Genomic DNA, 22,345 nt, shown 5'->3' with positions numbered 1-22,345 from the left:
AACAGTGTCTAAAATTAAATAGAACATGTAATATCATCAGAAATAAAAAAGAAAAACAAAATTTCAGAATGTTCATATGACATCTCTTATGAAAAAGGAATAAATGTCATGGCAAACAGATAAACCTGGACATTTAATGAACAATTTTTTCCAGATGTTTCTACATGTTTAAGATTCAAGATCAAGTTCTCATATAACAGTTTTCTGTATTGGAATACTCTTGAAAGATACATTAATGCAAATATAAATGGCAGATACATTTCAAAATCGCGTCAGTAAGGAATATTTCTGACATGGCTTGGTCAATCTAGTGTAAGAATAAATGAATTTCAAGTAAGATTTCTTTTGTTTATGAGCTCCTTTTTCACTATATTTTACAAACCAATAAGAAAAACACTGAATTCCAACTCACAAAGTTATATTTTACATATAAACTCAGAGAGGAACAATTTCTTTAAATATAAAGAAATAAAGAGGTATAAAGAGGTTAAATATGAGGAAAACATTTTTTACAGTGTAGTTAGTGAGGTACTGGAACAGGTTGTCTTGTGATTTGGTGGATGCCCCGTCCCTGGAGACTTTGAAGCAAAGCTTTGAAGGCTGGATCAGGCCCTGGGCTGTGGGTTTCCATGTTCATTGTAGGGGAGATGGACTAGGTGACCTTCAAAGGTCCCTTCCAACTCTAAGGATTCTATGATTCTGTGCTTCTATGATTTTATCCCTTGTGGTGATTACAATCCTGATTTTAAAAATTATCCTTTAGCCATTAATTTCTAATGATTATTTCAAGATAATCAATGTAAAAAATAAACAAAATAAGGCAACATACTAACATTACCTTTTACACTGCAGAAAAGTGTACAGAGTATGTACTTGAGTATGTCTTTCTATATACATATATACAGGATGGTACCTATGGCACTGAAGACAAATGCCAGGTGTCTCCAGAACACAACAGAAAGGTTGAAACTATAGATCTAGATATTTTTTCATTTTCTTTCTGTGGCTTTTATGAAAAAATGTTAATGCAAGTTTAGATTTTTTAGTGTCAGGAAATTTCATCTCTCTCCTCACTAAGATTTTTCTTGATAGGAATTTGAATTATACTTCCATAATCATTCTTCATTGCATACAGACTGTTGCGTTCTATTAAACAGTCATATGCATAATTAGTAATTATAAGACCCACTGTCAATAAATGATGAGAACATATTATCCTTGTATGTTCACTGGAGTTAACAACATTGTGATGCATAGTGTAGGCTGTCACCAGCATTTTATGAAAATAAATCACTGATGTGCGTAGTTCATAAGCAGAATTGTGATAAATCATTGAGCTCACTGTTGCTAAAATTCTCATGACACTACCAGCTAAACTTGGCTGAGCGCAACTTTTTCACTGTAACAGGAATACATGACTGCTACTGAAAACCAATGCTTTGTCTTGGAGACCTTGGGACCTGTTGGGACCAAGTTATACCAAAAAGCATATTCTCATTCACAGCATCTGTGAGTTCATTTAGCTACCTGGGAATCTGCAGGCAAACAACCCACTTCCCCCCCAAAGAAGCAAGCAAACAGACTTTTCACATCTGAGTCCTTACCTAAAACATATGCACATAACAGAAAAACAAATATGGCTGTTTACTTTGCTGTCACCCTTGAAATGCCAGCATAGCAAGAAATTCCTGTAACTTAAGTTTTACTGTTGTCATTTGTTGTAATGACAAATGAGGAAAAACAAACACCAACACATAGGCTAAAATGAGCCTAATTTTCAATACAACTACCATGTAAAAGGAATCTGAATGTCAAATTAATCATGTTGAGGTCCTGCTGTGTTTTTAAAAATTTCCTCAAACGTTCTTATAAAATGCACAATGATAACATTGATACTAATAAGAAAAAGTGACGATAAACACTCTTATGTTCTGATCTACTGAAAACCTGAACATTACTTTCTTGCTTAAATAGATGACTATAGAAGATACTGCACACTCAAAAACGTACCTGCTTGCCTTACTATAAATTTATTAGCCACTTTGTCACTGTATGGGAACTGCTGAATCACAGCCTGAACCTCTGATTGATCACCTGAGGTGAGCTCAGCCCTGGGAGCACAGGTGAAGGCAATTCAGCTGTGCTGCCGGAAGGGGTGGAGCCTGGCTGCACCTCTTCTAGACCCATTTAAGAGTTGACTGCCTGCTAGTGGGGAAGGATCTCTTTCTGGAGATCCTCTTTTTGGAGTTTTCAAGTGAGCCCAGGACAAGGGTAAGTTCTTTATCTGTTCTTTTTTTGTGTAGCAACCTGCTTAGCCAAACTGTCCTATATATTTCTTAATTGTAACATGTATATTCATTGGTTATGAATACCAACACAAAGCAACTTCAACAGTGAAGTATGGTGCAAAACAGCAACAGATTTGCAAATGTCCTGTAAAATTCATATTCAATAATGAATCCTTGGCAAATAAATATATTTATCACTGTAAATCTGTTGTTTCATGTATGATTTGCCCTCACATAACAGGGATGTTATGTAAAAGGATTTTCAAATAAAGGTGCTATAAATTTCGTGGTTTAATTTTATTGTTGTTAAAACATAATCAAATTGCATCTGAGTTTTCATAGCATGTTGAGTGAAAACCACACTTCATTATGTCTTGTGTCTTGCTGTCAGGAAAACAGGTTGAACAGCTTGAAAAAATCAAGTGAAACATTTACTAGAAGAATTTTTTTTTCTTTCGTTGCTTTTTAAGTCATTCAAAGTAGAATAACTTAGTCATCTGTTTATAAAACAACTTTCCCTTCCACTTTGCTTAAAACTGTGTTAAACAGCACAAAAAAACCATGATTTTATTACCTTTGTGCTCTATATATGCCAACTTCTTTTAAACTTTTATGAACCATAAAACACACTGATGGTCTATGCTTTACTTTATCTGAGCCCAAATTTCCAATTAGATATTCTTCTATCTGTAAGCAAAGTGTTTCATACACTTACAGTAGCATTCCTTCAGAAATTTCCAATTGTCTTATGCTCATGAACTAGCTTTCATGCTACTGGTATTTGTTTTGTTTAGTATCCCTTCCTATCATGATCCCAGAGGAATTTTGCAATGGGAATTTGCAGAAATGGGCAAATATCATCAGGATTATTTGGGTTTATGTATGAATTATACAAAGCATGCAAATGCAAGGGACTAAACACAGCATATTAAAATGAATAACTACAGTTAATGCATTGAGTGTTCTGTAGGTATAGCTCTCATAGTAATTTGTTTAAATATTAATATCTATATTTCCAATGGAAGAAAAATACAGTGTTTGTCACAGACCATCTTAAAATGAGAATTTGTTTCTTGTAAGGAAACATTAGCTCAATTTAAATCGGGACCTAAGGATGGAAGAAGTAACTAGTTTATGACAAGTGTTTTTATAAACCATGCCAGTTACAACTACAGCTTCCCCCACCTTTTTGCTGCGAAATAATAACAGTTAGCCACTGTAACAATCAAAATCAATCAACTTCCTCTGCTTCCTTTTGCTCATACACATGTAACAGGGTTTAGAAGTCATTTTCATTAAGAACTACTTTTTTGTTTTGTTTTTGATTCTAACTTTATTAGGAATTGTAGAATGCAGGGATACACAGATGCGTGGATTTGTATCTACACATCTGCTGTAGAACTCCATCCTAGTCCATACTTATACCTTAAGTAGAATACAGAGAATCCTAAGTTTAGAAGTTCAGTAAATTTATTGTTTCAATTGGCCATAGCATCCTTTTTTCTTCAAATGGTTGTGACTCCTTCTCTCTGAGCTGATTCTGTAATGAGTGGTTGTAAAAAAGTGTATATTTAGTTTAAGGATAATAATAGTTGTCTTGCCATATGGAGAAAATGATTTTTTTATCACTTATTATGAGAACCAAAACAGAGACAATTCTGCCTGCCAATATTACATATCTTATGGTCCTTTAGCTGCAGCATTTATAGAAACTAAGCAATGTCACATTGCTTCAACGTATATTATCTGTTTCTGCATTTGCTAGTTCTCACACCTGTGCTCTCAATTTTACTGTCTTCATCTATTTCAAGTCTCTTTTGTTTATATCTGCTGTCAAGTTATGACAGAAATTTCCATTTTTTAAAACTACTGCTTTTTCTCCTCTTCTGGGATGAAGGAAATGGGATTCCTCAAGAATTTCAATTATTACATTCTTTATATTTTTGAAGTCTCCTCTTTTTTTTTTTTTTTTAATCAAAATTTGTTTCCCTGTGTAAAACATACATATAAATTAGCTTCAGAGAGAGTTCTTCTATTCAGGATTAAATTAAGAAATTTTAAATGCAGAACAGTATTCCATATTAAAGTAATTAAAAGTTGACAAATAGGACCTGGCTGCGAGAGAGACTTATCTATCTCTCAACACTAGCAGGTTGTTTTTCTGCTCTGTGAATAGAATTCCCACTATTTATGTTGTGAATGAATCACAATGATAAGGAAATTTCTTTTTCTCACTAGTCCGAATATGAACATATTAGCCATACAACGGGTTACAAAAACATCTACACTAAACTGTGAAGAACTTTTTAATGAAACAGGCAACATAAATCAAAGAGAATGCAGAGCAGTGTATGTGTGTAAAGCACCAATGAGAAAGCAAAGCTGTCAGACTAAATCATAGTTGTCTAATAAAATATTAGATGCATTTGAAATATTCCTATATAGTCCTACATTGAATAATAATAATAAATAAATAAAATTCCAAATTCTCCTCCAGGGAGAACAGAATGAAAAAACACAATTTCCGGCATGAACAGATGCAACTTTCCTATTGGATCCTTTAGAATACCACCATGATATATCATAGACAAGTCAGGTTAATTCTAAAACTAAGGCAGTATTTTTGACAGCTCTGAAGCACAAAAGCAGGTATTTGAACATGAGGTATTATATAATGAAATTATACTCAATTGTCATGTTTTTATGATTGTTACCAGTATTTTGTTACCACATCATAACACCATACATGGCACTGGGAGTTCAAGAGTTAATGCTCCAGTTCTCTGAATTGATGACAGTTTCAGGTACCTGGTTTTCAGAAGAGGAGGGGAGCTATATCTCCCAGAAGACTTCACTGTTCTGTTTTCTTTTTCCATTCCGAGAGAAAGATAAAACTGTTTGCCCGTCATGCGATGTCCCTTCTCCCTCTTACTGCACGTTTCTCTGTGTGTGCTCCCTAGCTGTCTCACCTTCAGCAATAGTGTAAGGCCTTCATTTTTTGAGCACTCATTTGATTTGATTTGTTAGTCTCAATTCCAATTATACTGCATTATATTGTGTTATCTTGCATTACAATATCACGTTTAGTAAATTACCTTTTCTCCTCAGATTGTTGCTGCTGTTTTGTTTTTAGGCCCATGTCTCTACCCTTTCCCCATTTTCCCCTTCCCCCTTTCTCAGGGCTTGGGTCCATGGGTTCCCCCACCCCTTAGTCACGGAACTGGGCTGAACCAATCCACAGACTGTTGACATCAATAAAACCAAAGGAAAATTATTTAAGTGTACACAGAAATCAGTGTAGTAAAATAAGCCTTTCAAAGATAACATTTAATACTGAAATCAATGAAAAGAGTAGAATGAGAAGTGCTTATTTAAAATTCCTGTGTGAGTTACATGAAAGTTTTCCTTGTACACGCAAAATATCAGAAACAAAGCTTATTCTTCACAGTAATGGTTTTACCTTTGCTTATAAATATTAATGTAGGACCTACTTACTGACATTTTTATTCTTCTCTTCCTATTGCACATGTATAGAGTAAATGATAAATGATTTTGTGAAACAAATAGGCAAGACAAATGAGGAACAATTAAACTGTTGTGCCTTTGTTACAAATAAGGATTATAGAGCACAAATAATTTACTTATAGTTACACTGAAACAAAACAGTCAAGTGCATGTCACTATACAAGACAATTTGTATTTCTAATTATTGTATTTCCAATTTTAATGCTATAATAGAAGAAATTTGATTATGCTAATACTCAAATATTTTAAAAAATCATTATTACTGCCACTTCTAACTTCTGGTTTATCTTTCTAACTACAAGGAGTAGCCAAGAAAAGCCAGCAATTTAAAGGATTCTTCCATCATTTTGCAATGAAACGTCTATTTTAAGTGCATATGGAATGGAGAATGTTAGCAGGCAGAAGAAAGAGGAGAGCTTTTTTGAGGTGGTCTTTCAGTGAATAAACATGAATGAAATTTATGTTCATGATCATAAAACATAGACCTATAACAATCAAAGAATTGCTGATATTTCCTAAGAATGGAATGTTATAAGTAGTCTTTTAGGTGACTGCACCATTACTTGGTAACCCTGGCAGAAGTTGGTTTCTTCAGGCAATTTAATAAAATAAAAATAAAACAAAGCAGGTACATCATTTAGCAGAGTAAAACAGTTGACATTTCACCTAACTGTAATTTCTCTTGTAATGTCTGTTATATAGTTTCCAATCTCAGTACAGCACAGCACACCTCTTTTCCTTCTGTCTTCAGCCTCTTGGAACTTTTAATTGGCATCACAGTAACTGAGTTTCTTTTGCAACTCTGTTTCAGGCACTGAGTAATTTTCAGTGAGTCTTTGAAACTTAAGACCATGCTGTCCATACATTCTAAATAAGCTTCACTATTAATTTAGAGGCTGGCTCCCTCTACTCAATGCAATATATAAGTAGTGAGACCTTCGTATGTATATTTTAGCTAAGGATATACATAGAATTTATATGAATTGTAATTAAGAATTGAAATAAGAGTTATTTCTTTTGTAGCTTTCATCAAACAGTGGCTAATGCAAAGGGCCTAGTACAGCTAGAATCATCACAGAATCGAGCTGAAAATCATTTGAGCATATTTGTGACAAAACTACTCTTAAACTATTTTTAGACATGCTGATTAAATTAACCAATTTAGACAGAAAATAAATCAAGATTATTACCAACTCGAGCTGTTCAGGGCTTGTTATTTTTATGAAAGAGTGTTTATTTAGCACTTGATATGAACATTACTTGCATGGATCTGATGAATAACTGCTGTTACTTCTAGTTCATATCATAGTTTTCTTCTTAATTCCTTGGTTTTATACTGATGTAAATCAACTCTATTGAGACTAACAGAGCCTCTACCAATTTGGATTTCAATTTATTGGATTTTTTTTTAATGTTTAGCAATTTAAATAAACATACTAAAAATATGCACAGTTAGGTTTCTTTTGCCTTTGTCAAAATGGTCAATGGTAGTTCTAAGCCAGATAATGCACAGCAGTGAGCACCACCTGGCATTCATGCATTATTTACACTATTCATATCTTCATGTATGCCACTCTTTTCAGGATATGAAAGTTCAGTGATGACATGCTATCATATAAAAGAGTCCACTATGTCATTGTACTCATGAAGGGTAACAGAAAAATGGGAAGTGAAACAAGATTGCTACTGCAACATTCAAGTAGAATTTTGATAAACAAAGGTGATTCCAAATTCCTTTCCAGTACTTTATTTCTTCTTTTAACCCACTCTTCTCTGGTCATATGTATACTAATTTATGAGTTCTAGTATAATATATTTGTGAATATTCTAAGTTTGAACTCCAATATTACAAACAATACTCCGGTATCCAGTAAATCCAGAGTCTTGACTAACCTTGTACATCTCAAAACATAACATTTAATTATACTCCATTTAAAAAGTGCATCTTCTAATAGAGAAACTGATTGTTGCAATCAATCAGTTACATATTGTACAGACTAAAGTCACTGCATGCTTGCAAGTTCTATCGTGTGCAAGAAGTGTTTTGTTTTGTTTTTTTTTAAACTTTTTATGACTCACCTTTAATCCAGAGAAGCACCTAAGAAAAATGGTGCACACATTTTCCAATAGAAATTTTAACATTGCAAAATTACAGATGTCTAATCTTCTGCTTTTGAAAATCATAATAGAGTACAGAAAATATCTCCAAAATTCCCCTAAAAGGAATATATATGACTGTGCATATGTCATATATGCTTTCATTAACAATTAAATCAACTATTTAAATCTTAATGATTTTTCTAGCAGAAGAATATTGAAATTTAGAAGACAAACTTCAATGTCACAATGCAATTGTAAAATTGGATTACATAGATTCAATTGCAGTACAGCAATCAAACTGAATGACTGGCAGTCCGCTCTTTATAGATTATTACCCCACTATCTTCTACAGAAGGTATTTCTTGTATGTACAAGATTGTGAGCCAAGCATTTCATAAACTGATTGCTTAAAAACTGAAAAAACAATATTTCCACTCGGCACTGAAACTCACTTGGTTTCAAAATAAAACAATGAACAAAATCAGCCCTTATCCCTGTCACTGAATGAAAGCAAAAATGCTTCTGAGGACTAGCCATGCTAATAAGATTTGGCAGTGATCTCTGATGGTACTTTCTTACAGACATGGGAAATCATCAACCACATAAGTCTATTTTGTCAGAGAAGAATCTCTTGTCAGTGCTCTTGGACATGTTAGTGTATAACACAACACAATTAATCTCCTTTGGAGAAAAAACATACCCTGCCCCTGCCTTAGCAACTGCTTATTAGCTACTTCTACAAGTATCAGTCAGTCTTGGGACTGGTGCTGTTTAACACCTTTGTCAATGATGGAATTGAGTGCACCCTCAGCTAGTTTACAAATCACACCAAGCTGAGTGGTTCTGTTGACATAATGGAAGGAAGGGATGCCAGTCAGAGGGACCTTGAGAGACTCGAAAGATGGGCCTGGGTGAATCAAATGAGACCTAATAAAGCAAAATGCAAGGTTTTGCACTTGAGCTGGAGGAATCCCGGGCAATCTTTGAGAGCAGCCCTGCAGAGAAGGACCTGGGGGTCCTGGTGGGTGAAAAACTGAACATGAGCCAGCAGTGTGCTCTTGCAGCTCGGAAAGCAAATGGAATCCTGGGCTTCATCAAAAAAAGGGGATGGCCAGCAGGGACAGGGAGGTGATTGTCCCTCTCTACTTTGCCCTCATGAAGCCCCATCTGCAGTACTGCATCCAGGTCTGGAGCCTCCAGAACAAGAAAGACAGAGAGCTGTTGGGGAGGGGGAAGTTTTACCTAGAGAATGGTGAGGTGATGGAATAGGCTGCCCAGAGAGGTTGTGGATGCCCTGTCCCTGGAAGTGTTCAAGGCCAGGTTGGATGGGGCCCTGGGCAGTATGGTTACCTTAGGATATTATGGCATATATCCCATTCCAATAGGCTGACAATAAAATTTTAGTTTCAGGTATTGGAACCTGTAAATTGGATTAAGAGCAAAAGACATGCTCATGTGCTCTGTGGTCTCCATGGGCTTTTGTTTACCTCCGAGTTTGAAATTCTGCTCTTAGCTTTTGCAACTTTTAATTTACTGTGTTCGTTCGATTTACATACGTTCCAGATGACTGGGCACAACTATGCAACTGAATACACACAAAGAGTTAATCTCCTAGAAACAAATTCGAGATCCTTATTTGTGCAACACACTCCTGCGGGAGATTGAATCTTACCTGAAATGGTAATTTTAGAAATATAGCTGTATGTAGAAACCTATTGTGTATTAAAAAATAAAATAAATTAAGCAACTAAGACTATTAAATATTAGCAGTGTGAGGAAAAAAATCTTTTCTCCTTTCAGTTTTCTTCCACATTACATTTACGTATTTGCTAGTTGAAGCCTTCAGATGTTTGAATTTTAGGAAACTGACAGAAATCATGCCTGAATCACAGTTTGAGGAACTTTTTATTTCATACAGGCATGTATAGAACCAACATATTAATATGTTTTTTTACATACATGCCCCAAAATAATGGCCTTGTCCAGTATACAACGCTAGAGATCATAATTTCCACACATGCTTATCAAATCCCATTCAGCAGAATTTTCCAGAGACATCAAGGGCAAACAAGAATTTTAATACATCATTTCATTTCTGGAACCTTAGTTACTGTATTTGTAACAATGCCCAATTTATTTATTGCTAGTCACTTAGATGAATTATGCTATTTCTGCTTCTTTAATATTTGCTACATCGCAATAAAATCTTTTGAATGGCTGTATGATAACCATTTAACTTATGAATTATGAGAGTGAACTGCATTCTAACTTTCTATGTGAGTCACCTGACAAACATAGTAGATATGCTGAAATGTCTAGATATATCGCCACAGCAATGACTGGAGTCTTAAAATCAAAATCTATATTTGCCTAAGTTACTTTAAAACCTTCTCTGTATTTCACAGGGATGTGGAATAGCAGAATGATAGTAACAAGGGCAATCTGGTTGTTTTTAGGAATTTTCAAATGTATCTCTGAAGAAGTAATTAAGCATAGTAAGAAGCCCCAAAGCCCTCGTCTTTATTTATAAACCTCACTGGGGAGCTTGCCTAGTGCAGTTTACAGTTTGTTTTAATGTCTCTAAAGTTTTTTTTCCTGTCATTCTTCATAATTTCAGGGTAATTGTTACAAAGAAATCGAACTAAATAAAAATAGTCATGTTAGGCAATTATACAAAAATTCACTTTTTGCTAACATAAGACCTTACATTCAAATTATTATTATTTTTTTTATTCCATACTTTATACAAAAAAAAAAAAAAAAAAAAAAAAAAGGTTAATAATAAGAGTATGCTGTATACTTTTGTCAACAGTTTACGGGTCAATTCGGCCTAGTTCAGCAACCAATGGGGCAGGGGCACCCATAGTCCCATGCCCCAGAAAAGGGAAAAAGGACAAAAGGGTAGAGACATGGGCCTAAAAACAAAACAGTGGCAACGATCAGAGGAGAAACAAGCTAATTTACTAAATAAGATATTGTCATGCAACATAACGCACTATAATACAATATAATACAATATAGTTGCAATTGGAAATAATAAATCAAATAAAATGAGTGTCTGAAAGCCAAAGCCCTTGCTCTAAGGCTCTGAGGAGATGGCATCCACAACAGAGAAGAGCCAGATGATCCAAAAAGGGGAGGGCCAGTGATCTGTGGTCGGTTTTTATCTTTTCCCTCTGAACAGAAAACCGAAACACAGCACAAAGTCCTCTGGGATATGTAGCATGCAGTTCTTCTCTGCTGAGAACCAGGTACTCGGAACTATCCATGGAACTGGAGCGTGGATTCTCTAACTCCCAGTTCACTACATGACGTTATAATGTACAATACCGACAACCAAAAATCCTAAAATCATGACAGCCTGGCATACTAACAAATATTAACATAACAAATAAAAACTCATATTTGAAGAATATTGAAGTATTCTGAACATTCTTACTAAGATTTAGTCTAAGACAGACATCTCATACATCGATTTTTAGTGACTCATTTATCAGTCAGGATAATCAAATATCAAATTTTTAAAGTACAGTCAAATACGTCCAGTTATTTCTTCATGCTTATATTCAGACTCCTGGTGATTTTGGATGTTATATATTCACTTCTGCTGCCTCATTAACTGATAAAATAATTTTGATCTTCAGATGTTGGATTAGAGGCTGTTTCACATATCCCTGCATCTATATAACATATAAATCCCTCTTTTGGGAACAAGTTGCTACAATATTTAGAAGATTTCAAAAAAAGAGAGAGAGAAAATGAGTTACCTTAATACCCACGTGGCTTAAAATGCAGTGTTTGGATGTTTATTATTTTCTTATTAAAAAAAAATATGGAAGATTACTAGCAAAGCTTTTCTGTTTTCTTCTGTTTGTTTGTTTGTTTTACAGTATTGTTCTTTTGTTATTTTTAATAAAGTACTATATTTGAGATAATAGCTGGAAATTAGTGTGAGATGTAAAGATAATTCATTTTCAGCCTACTGTATGTGTTATAAAAGGGAGGGAATGAAAATAACTTTTCTATGCAAAACTGCAAGTTTGGAGTTCAATAGGCTTGGAGTTTTTGCACAAAATCCCAGAGGCACACTCAAGAATATAAAATCTACTGCGTGAACGTGGGATAAAATTTTGAAATATAGACATTGTTGTATTGTTGTATTTTCCATCAGAATTGGGATGGTCCATCAGCAGAGGGGTGGCCAGCAGGGACAGGGAAGTGATTGTCCCCCTCTACTCTGCTCTTGTGAGGCCCCATCTGGAGTACTGCGTCCAGGTCTGGAGCCTCCAGTACAAGAAAGACAGAGAGCTGTTAATGAGGGTCCAGAGGAGCCACAAAGATCATCAGAGTGATGGAGCACCTCTCCTACGAAGACAGGCTGAGGGAGCTGGGCTTGTTCAGCCTGGAGAAGAGGAGGCTGTGGGGTGACCTCATTGCAGCCTTTCAATACCTAAAGGGAGCCTACAAACAGGAGGGGAATCAAGTCTTAACAGCAGGAGAAGGGGAAATGGTTTGAAGTTGAGGAGGGGATGATTGAGGTTGGATGTCAGGGGGAAGTTCTTTATAGAGAGAGTGATGAGGTGCTGGAACAGCTGCCCAGAGAGGCTGTGGATGCCCCGTCCATCCCTGGAGGTGTTCAAGGCCAGGTTGGATGGGGCCCTGGGCAGCCTGGGCTGGTATGAAATGTGGAGGTTGGTGGCCCTGCCTGTGGTGGGGGGTTGGAGATTCATGATCCTTGAGGTCCCTTCCCACCCTGGCCATTCTGTGATTCTGTGATTCTGTGGTTCTGTGATTCTCTTTCCCCGTTGTATTAAGAAAAATATAGTTAATTATTATTTCTACATGAAGAGCTATGTAAATTTCAGACTGAGATTATGAATCTCTCAAACTGCAGATGATTATATGATTTTCATACATCTACATTCTTACTTCCACTAAGAAATATGTTCATAGCATAGCTTGCCTTTTTTTTAATATATACATGTATCTAAATAAAGTTCTCAAATTAATACACAAAACCAAAAAGAATGGAGGAAAAAGAGAATTTTAAATGTTTCCCTAGTCTTAGTAGGGATGACAAGTCATGAAATCTCTATTTTGGTTATTTATTCTCATTAGGAAGGCAAGCATAGTGATCCAAATCAGGGAAACCACTTTTTTTTTTTTTTTTTTTTTTTTTTTTTTAATTTACCTTCATCCTAGAATATTCTACACAAAGGCCTGGGATGTACTGGCTGTATTTTTGTATACCCTATGGAAAATAGATACATTCAGTAGTAAATCTAAGATTTCATTGAGAAATGTAAATTACGTGTTCTGTCAAAGTATTCTTTCCTAAAAATCAGCATGTTTCAGTGTGGAGCAGATTAAGGGATGTGTAAAGGTGGCAAAACAGAAAGTCAGAAAAAGGGATAATTAGAAATGCAAGCCATGAGATAAGTAGTTTTGCATAGGGACACTGTGATCTTGTGCACCCTCTGCTCATTTCCCTGCTTATCCACCCTCTTGGCCCGCCGATTTCTTTCCTCAACTCCCTCCTTTGGCCTGGCCTTGCTCACTCATAAAAGTGCAAAGAAAAAAAAAGAGCAGAAAAATGTTTGGATTTAAAATCCCAACTGCCTGTAGAGGCAAAAATATACAATATATGACAAAATTTCAATGGAATTTTATATTTTAAGAATTTTACTGCATTCAGTAGTACTTATAAGACTGCGGGAGTAGGATAGACTGTTCAGAGCAGAAGCTGTGGAGCAAAATAAACGGCATGAGAAAGCAATGCTGAGAACCAAGGACACCTCCAATAGAGAAAAACAAAGTTGAATAAGCTGTGTGATGGCCCTGATTGGAGGAAGAGGGCATGGCTTGTGACAACTCACGCCCTTGATTGAAAAGCACCTGCATGCACAGTTAAGGAGTGTTTGTGGAACGTTTTGTTGACATGTAAAGGCAGGTAGGAAAGTTACAAGAGAAAACTTGACTTATATAAGGGATATTAGAACCTGGAATAAATGATTTGGATCATTCACATCTGAGCCCATGCCTCAGACATTGCATAAGATAATGTATATAAAGGATGATAAATCTGGACCAAATGATAGGCTGTCCAAGCTGATGAGATATGGAGGCTAGTGAAAAGGACTCTGAGAAGTGTGTAGTTGTTTACTGCTTACTGAGCTAGCAATAGCAATAGCATTATCACTGGGAAGATGTGCTTAAGTAATTGTAGTAGACTAGCAGAATTTTTTCCCCGTATGAAAATATCAGTGGTGAAATCATCGGAGACTGTGTTGTATTTGAAGCAATTGACAAACTCATCAAAATCTAACTGTGTTAAATTGCAGAAATAAAATCATTCAAACAAAACAGCTATGCTGCAAGATGGAATTGCTAAGAAGAGAAAGGATGCTAAGAACTAAAATGATTTTCTTCATACTGCAGCTATAAAGTTATTCATCTGGAATGCACATCCTTAACTTTTCAGGGCTGGGTTCTTCCTGTTACAGTCTGGAAGCACCAGAATATTATTGTTCTACTTCTCAAATGCGTGTCTCCAAATTATTGCCTGGAGTAATCCATGGACAGTAAATATCCTCCTTTTAATATGCCATCAATGATCCTTTTGCTTAAAAACTTGTTCTTCCTGACAAGAGCTACTGAAGTCTTTTTCAGAAAACATTCATATTTTCTTCTAAAATGAATTATGCTTGTGAAATAGCATGATTTAGGTGTAATTAGTATGTGCATTTATACTTTATAGGCCCTTTTCTGTCTTTGCTCCCACAGTAAGTATTTTTGTTATTTCTCTCATCATGTATGTAAAATGAAGTATGTTAAAATAAAAATCATATAAATTAAGTAACATACAGAAAACTGGATGTTAGGCTTGGGCTGGATTTAGTTTCAGTTGCATTTGCAGTCCCATCCAAATAAGTAAATTAAATATGGAAGAAGGGGTAAATAGTAATGTTATTACAATAGACTGTTAGTAATAATCAAAATAACACCATTAACACCCTAGGAATGTCCTTTAAAATGGTTATTTAAGTTATTTATGGCATGAAAATGGAAGATTTTGCAAATTTACCCACTCTAATGGGTGATATATTGGTATCATTTTAGAATGCACTGATCAGAGCAAAGATGGATGCTGTGCTCCCAAGTCTATATCTTGTATCCATACAAGAGACATTCCACAGTAAAAATTCCAGAAAGTGTGAATGATTACAGAGCATGTGCCAAACAAAGCATATTCCAGACATTATAGTGTCTGAAGATTTAAAAAAAATATGTAAATTTATGTATCAAAAGACTCCAATAAGTTTTCCCCAGAGCTTTCTCCAGGCTAAAAACTCACGGTCTTCATAGGAGTCTGTTCAGTCAAACACCATCAATTATGCATACCCTGGGGAGGATAGAGCTCCTCAGCCTCTCTGGGCTCCAGTTCCATGCCTGAGCACCCTCTTGGTAACAGTCATTTTCTTTTGCCTAATTCATAGTTGTTCATTATCCAGCATGAGCCTCTCTTCTTCCATCACTGAGCACTGGTGACAAGCCAGGCCTTGTCTTCTTGCTTCCAACAGGCCTACCAATGAGTAGGCAACGTTCAGACCCCCCAACAATGTTTTCTTTCCTTAACTCTGACTGAATGTAGCTCCCTCAGGCTTCCCTGAGACACCAGGTGCTCTGACCCCCCCCTACACCTGGGCCCTGTGCACTCCTTGGGCACAGGGACCTGCAAGGTCCCCACTATCCTCTTCATCCCATGAAGGATGTCTCATCAATGAGAGGGCAGTAAGCACATCCAGGGAGAGTTGGGGAGTATCTGTTATCCAACCAATTGCAAATTCATTTGAAGGGCTGAGCAGCAATTAATCAGTTGGACTGGGTATGGTTACCAGGCAGGTACATAAATTCCTTAACTGAAGACACAACACTTAACTCCTTAGTAAAATGTCAGAGTCCTGAGTGATGGTAGCCAGCTAAAAGAAACAATTTGTTCTAAGAAGTGGGTGATGTGTACGCTTATAACTGTGAAGTTGCTTTTTGATATGTCTATAGTCAGTGAAACACAAAAATTCTCTATATAAAAATCAATTTCCTAGATGAGGAAATGTCTGTATACACTACTCCATGAGCCACAAAGAACCTACTTTGTTTGCTTTTTAATCTAGGCTTCATTTTTGCAGAAACATGGGTTTAGAAATTTTGTAATTACTTAATGTAGTGGAATTGAAAAATAATCTGCCTTATGGACAGACTTCATTTGGAAAGCTGGATCTACTTTAAGAAACAAATTAGAGTTATATGTTTAATTTACCATTTAGAAAATAATAATAATAATAATAATAATAATACTGACAAAAAATTACTAGTCTTTTGCTAATATCTGTAACTCCTTTGTCCTCTTGTAATTTTATATTCAGTGTTGGTGTTGAAATGATTCTGATGACATATTGTAAAGCATATTTTATTGAGCCTCAGACCATATCGTTAAAAATAAAGCATATTTTAAAAGGTTAAAATAGCTAATTTGTTCAGCTGTTTGTACATGGCAAATAACTGTACATAAACAAAGCTTATTTTCTTTGAAAATTTGGCAACCAGAATTTAATACCATACAAGTGAGAAAACATTCAAGGAAGTTGAAGTAATTGTTTAATAGATGAGTATGACTCAGTTAACAAACCAGAGCAGAATAAAAGTCTCTATAAAGCAAAGAATAAAGTCAGGAAGTAATAAACTAACACATTATTTTCAAGCTTCTTCAATAAGTCTTTCAATAAAACATAATTTTCTAGCTTTCAGAATTTTGGGAACTGAGCAGCCTTGCAAGATTACTTGAAAATTTGATTAGATGTATTGTCTTATGTTACATACACAGATCCTTATTACTGCCTTCAGAATACGCCCTGTTGTTTTTGAAGAAAGGGAAGAAATGTCTGTATCCCAAGAGGGAGCTAGGGAGATAAGAGGAGCTAGGGAGCTGTGACTGGCTAGGCCATTGATGGATTTGGTAGTTCTTTTTGAACTGTACCAGGTAAAAAAAAGTTCAGTACTCTTCTATCTCCACACTAAGAAAGTGAAATAGTGAGTATTTGTTGTTTCGTAGTCTTTTATGTCATTCTAGTCATAATGAATATAAGGGAGCATGTCTTAAACATGCATTTTAGGTTTATCTTTCAATATCCCAGGCACCTTCAACTAAAACAACAAAGCCTTTTCTTTTTGTAACTATTTTTGCTTGCAGAATTTATAGTGCATGTTTAACAATACTTTGATGTATGAGTGCATACAAGCAGCAGGCTAAATTTCTCTCTAGGAAAAAAAAATATAACCCAAACTCTGTGTAGAAACACTGTTCAAGTTCTGTGTAAAACATTATCTCCACCGAAGTCAGGACAATATATATTTGATTCAGGATTTCGTCCCAAAGGCTTGAAATAATTAATTAGATTTTTGAAATTCACTATCAATCTAAATTAGCCCGAAGTATAAGAATACTTGATAGAAATTGTTTCTAGTCTTGTTTTTAATCATATAGATAACCTTACAGGACCTGTGGAGAAGGGCCAGGGGTCCTGGTAAATGAAAGGCTTGACATGACACACTACAAAGCTTTATCATTCAGCAGACATATTGCTTCTTTCTAACAGAACAAAAGCCAGGCTTATTCTCCTTAACATGCATCAGAGCCACATTATGCTGTCCCAGGCTCAGTGCTATCGGTAACATCAGCTTAGAGTTGCAAGTTCCAGATCCCAGAGGCATGTGATCTGGTATCACTCTTTGAAGAAGTAATTGTCTAAGTACCAACATCAGAGTATTAAATTTGTTGTTTTATTTCTGTGTGCTCCTTCTGTGGTAAAGCTGTTTCCACTTGGCAGCTGGTTTACATGCACGTACCTAAATTATATGCAAAACTGTATGCATAAAAAGAGGTCTTAGAAGAGCTTGAACATTTTAATAAATGAAATCCTCCATTATGAGAGCTTAGATTGTGTCATTCCACTATTTTAAATCTACCAAAATAAAACAAAACTCATTTTTGCTTTTTAAATGAATGGAAACTTAAATGTTGCATATGCATATATTCCAGGGGAAAAGATATGGGATACCATGCCTCCAAACTTTTCTCTTTAGTAAGGAAGCATTCTACGAAGTATAGAGCCTTCAGTATTTGTGCTCAGTGAAAACCTTTGATAAAATCCTGCTTCATGTTGAAGTGAACAATGTATTTCTTAGTGGCTGCTTCACAGCAGGGCAATTAAAGGCGTTTTTTTCCTGTTGTTGTTTATCTTTATTTTTCTGAACTCAAATACATAAATTTAATGAGCAAGCTTTCCAAAGACAGTGCTGTCCAAAGACAGCTTACAGGATCAAAAGGACTTTGGTTGCTCTATCTCACTTCAGTGATTATGTGCTGCTACTTCAGCAGCATTTAAAAATGAAAAGAAGCAATTTGCAAAAACACCTAAAGGGACTCACCATCTTTTGAAGATGTAAACATAGTAAACGCAGAGCTATCAACTTAAAACTAGAAATTTGTATTAATTGTTATATTTTACTTTTTTAACGTATTTTTGCAGCTCAAGTGAACTAACATGAAAAAATCTCCACATTTAGACAATGAAGACTATAGATGTTGCAGTTTCAAGGAAACACTTGCATAGAAATTGCTTTTAACTCTTTTGGCATACATAGAAGATGCCAATATGAGAAAATGCACATCATATTTTCACATGAATGTAGTAACACAGAAAAAGTTCAAACTAGTAACTGATACACTCAATTATAAAAGCTGCCTTTCCTGTGTAAGAAATATAATTCAGCCCTTGGGCTAGATGCCATTCTGTGTCATTGATGTAAACCTGGAGGACAGTACAAATACTCTGAATTTAGAATGGCATGTCTAAAGATGGAATCTTTCATCTAGCTTTTAAGTTTTAAGAAGCATAAAATATGCACATATGCTTGGCAACTTTTCTTTTCATTATATACAAAAGTGACTCTCTCTAAAATAACTGTCAAAATAAGAGGGACTGTCAGAATCTTATCGCAGGAGGTAATCTATTTGCTCATGTTGCTGAAGAGCAATGAAAAATTGAGTTTCAGTTTTCAGCACATAAAGTTCCATGCCTGTAATTGGGTCTCCTACCTTCCAAATAGAATTTTAAAAAAGTTTGATACGTGATTATTTTAAATTAATTAATTGTTAATGGTACTGTGGAATACACATTTAAGGATTAATGATGAATAAGATTGGAAATTCAAAAAGTGTAAAATTCCATTCAAACTCAATTAAGTTTCAAGGACATTTCCATCAGAAAGAATGGAAATGAAGAAAGAACAGAGTCCCCAGGCTGGTTGTTGAGTGAGAATTATTGCTCACCCAGCATCCATTTGCTTCAACAAATGTCCCCCATTGCTCACAGAAATCTCTCTGAGATGTTTTTCTGAAGAATGTTTGGCTTCATGTTTCCCAGGGCTGATGCCTAGAGGAGTGGGCTACATGGAGACTTGGCTGTCTATCCTGATAGCAGACCCCTCCTAAGTAGGAATCCAGAGCTGGTGGCTCAGTTTGTAGTCTTGTACAGATCTGGGGCAAGACAACACTATGCCCGTGGGGAGATGTTCATGGCCAGGCTGGACAGCTGTCTGAGGTCTCTGACCTCTGTGAGAGTCCCTGTTCATCACTGGGGAAATGGACCCAATGGTCTGTAAGAGTCCCTCACAACTCAAAAAAGTTCTATTCTATGATTCTATGATTGTTCCTGGTTTTATTACAAGTACAAATACTGAAAATGCCTACATTCAAATTGTGTTTTCCTTGCTTTTGGAGAAGGTAAAACACTAGAACTAGAAGTTTTAATCAACGTAGATAATAGCTTGTCAGTTGTTATGCACAGTGGTACCCAATTTGAAATTTCAGTGCCATTAACATTTTTATTTTTTTTAATGATATGACACACTATACATAATCAAAAATAATGTACATATCGTGGTTCAGGACCCCGATCTCTCAGCTAGTAATTTAAATTATTTTCGTGTGTAGAGACAAGTATTATGTCCTAAATGGAGTCTAGGCCCCCAGCACTTTCTCTTTCTTTCTTTTTGATCTCTAAAAACAACTGTTCTCTTGCCAAATATTTTGCATCTGTTAAATCTCCTTTCTGAAACAATGAATATTGTGTAGTTGCAGGCCAACCTGCAATTGTGGACAAAAATGTCCACTTCCCAAATGAAACATTACTCTTATTTAAAGTGCACTAATTAAACAAATTGAGTTCCTGTTGATATTACTGTGTTTAAAACATATTTTCACATGCCAAGTTGAATAATGGACATAAGAAAAAAACAAACAAAAAAAACCCAACTGTAATTAATTCGAGTCAGTGTTACTGATGAAAACTGGAATATCTTCACCATGGAATTAAGATTAAGCAAATAATAACACATAACTTTAGGCAAAAAAGAAAAGAAAAGAAAAATTGCCCTTTTTTTGCTAGATAACTAAAATTCTATACAACCTTCTTAAGTAATGTGTGTGTGCACATACACTCGTGTACGTGTCAAGATCTATTTGCAAGCAATCTCTATTTTCTTACCTCATACTTAGGTCATGAATTTGCTAACAACATGTGTTAATTTACACAATGTAGAGAATACTAAATATCACAGCTGGTCCAGAAATGCCTGAAAGTATCTGAAATGAAAGTACAATCTAGAAAAATCATATAATCATAGAATGGTTTGAGTTGAAAGGGAGCTTAAAATATCATCCAGTTCCAGTTACCTGCTATGGACAGGCATACCTCTTGCTTGTTGATGTGACTTGAAGACCTGTCCAATCTGGTCTTGAACACTTCCAAGGAGTGGAAGTGTAGAACACTTCTATGGCTTCTCTGGGTTATCCCAGTACCTCAGTACATTCCTTACTAATAATTTATTTCTTATATAAAATTTAATTTTATTCCATTTGCATGTAAAAATGTTTTTCTTTGTCAATGACCTTGTAAAAATCTCTTTCAATCCTTCTTGTAAATTTGCTTTAAGTATCAGAAGTCCTCAATAATGTCTCTTCAGAGCCTTCTCTTCTCCAAATCAAACAAGCCCAGTTCCATCAACTTTTCTTTGTAGAAGAAATGCTCCAGACCTCTGACCATCCTTGTGGTCCTCCTCTGGACCTGCTCCAATAGCTCCATGCCTTCTTGTGCTCTGGACCCCAGACTTGGATGCAGTACTCCAGATGGGGCCTTATAAGGGTAGAGCAGAGAGGGACAGATACATCCCTCACCCTGATAGCCCTGATCAAAAGAAATCCTTTTGATTCAGCCTGAGGTGAAATTTTTCTTTCTGATCTGACGTGCTCAGGTCATGTCCAGTATTTTATCTACTAGAATCCATATGGTCTTCTTCTGCAAAGCTGGTCTAAGTCAGACTTGATCACCAAGTCTGCGCAGATATTTGAGATTGTATCAACCCAGGTACAGGACTTTTAACTTGGTTTTGTTGCTCACATGTGCTCACTCCTCAAGCCTGTCTGGGTTTCTTTGTGTGCCATCCTTTCCTTCTATTGTGTCAGCTTGGAACCAACCTTGCTGAGGGTGTACTCAGTCTCACTGGCTATTAAAAATCTCTAGTCCCTGTTTAGACCCTTGAGGTATACATGCACTCATCATTGGTTTCCACTCGGATACTGAGCCATTAACCAGAATTTTCAGGATGAGGCCACCCAGCCAATTCCTTTCTAATGCATGGTCTACCCTTCAAATCCTCAACTCTCCAATTCAGAGGCAAGGCTTTTGATATGGGGTTGTGTCAAAGGCCTTCCAGAAGTCCAGATGGATGACACCAGTTACTTTTCCCTTGTCCACTGGTGCTGTCAGTGTTATGAAAGGCCATCAAATTGGTCAGGAAACATGACTGAAGTCATTTTGTCCGTCTCTAATCCGTTCCTTATCTTCCATATGCCTTAACATAGAATTAAGGAGGATTTGTTCCACAGTCTTCCCGGGCACAGCTCTGAGATTGACTGGTGTGTAGTTATCTAGGTCTTGCTTTCCACCTGTGATGTTTTCCAGCTACTGGAGACTTCACTTTGCTGTCATAACTTTTCAAATATAATAGTGAGTGATTCAGCAGCTATATCAGCCGGTTCCCTCTTGACCCTAGGATTCATCAAGCAATTTTATGAAGTGTATGAACTGAAATGAACATGCATCCTACCTTCCAGAAGCAGACCTAATGCTCAGTAATTCTTTCACACAGCATTTCCCAAACACTCCTTAGATAAGTAATGAAAGCTTTTACTTCTCCAATACGATTGTGCAGTATGCTTGAAAAATGCCATAGTTTTTTCATACTGGCCTTGTGTTTATAACAGCTTGCAGAGTTTCTTTATTACTAGACTATTCTCAGCAAGGGTTTACATT

At 35.9% G+C, this 22,345-nt stretch overlaps 1 protein-coding gene across 1 annotated transcript in view; it reads right to left on the bottom strand.

Moving 5' to 3' along the window:
• CNTNAP2 (contactin associated protein 2) overlaps nucleotides 1–22,345 on the bottom strand; it is a 663,767-nt gene that overhangs the window by 284,946 nt on the left and 356,476 nt on the right. The gene's annotated exons all lie outside the window — the stretch shown is intronic.

This window comes from Lagopus leucura, unplaced genomic scaffold, assembly GCF_019238085.1.
Source record: "Lagopus leucura isolate 7727_CA_CO unplaced genomic scaffold, USGS_WTPT01 Super-Scaffold_100058, whole genome shotgun sequence".
NCBI classification, from domain to species: domain Eukaryota; kingdom Metazoa; phylum Chordata; class Aves; order Galliformes; family Phasianidae; genus Lagopus; species Lagopus leucura.
This window is presented reverse-complemented; position numbering and strand designations above follow the sequence as displayed.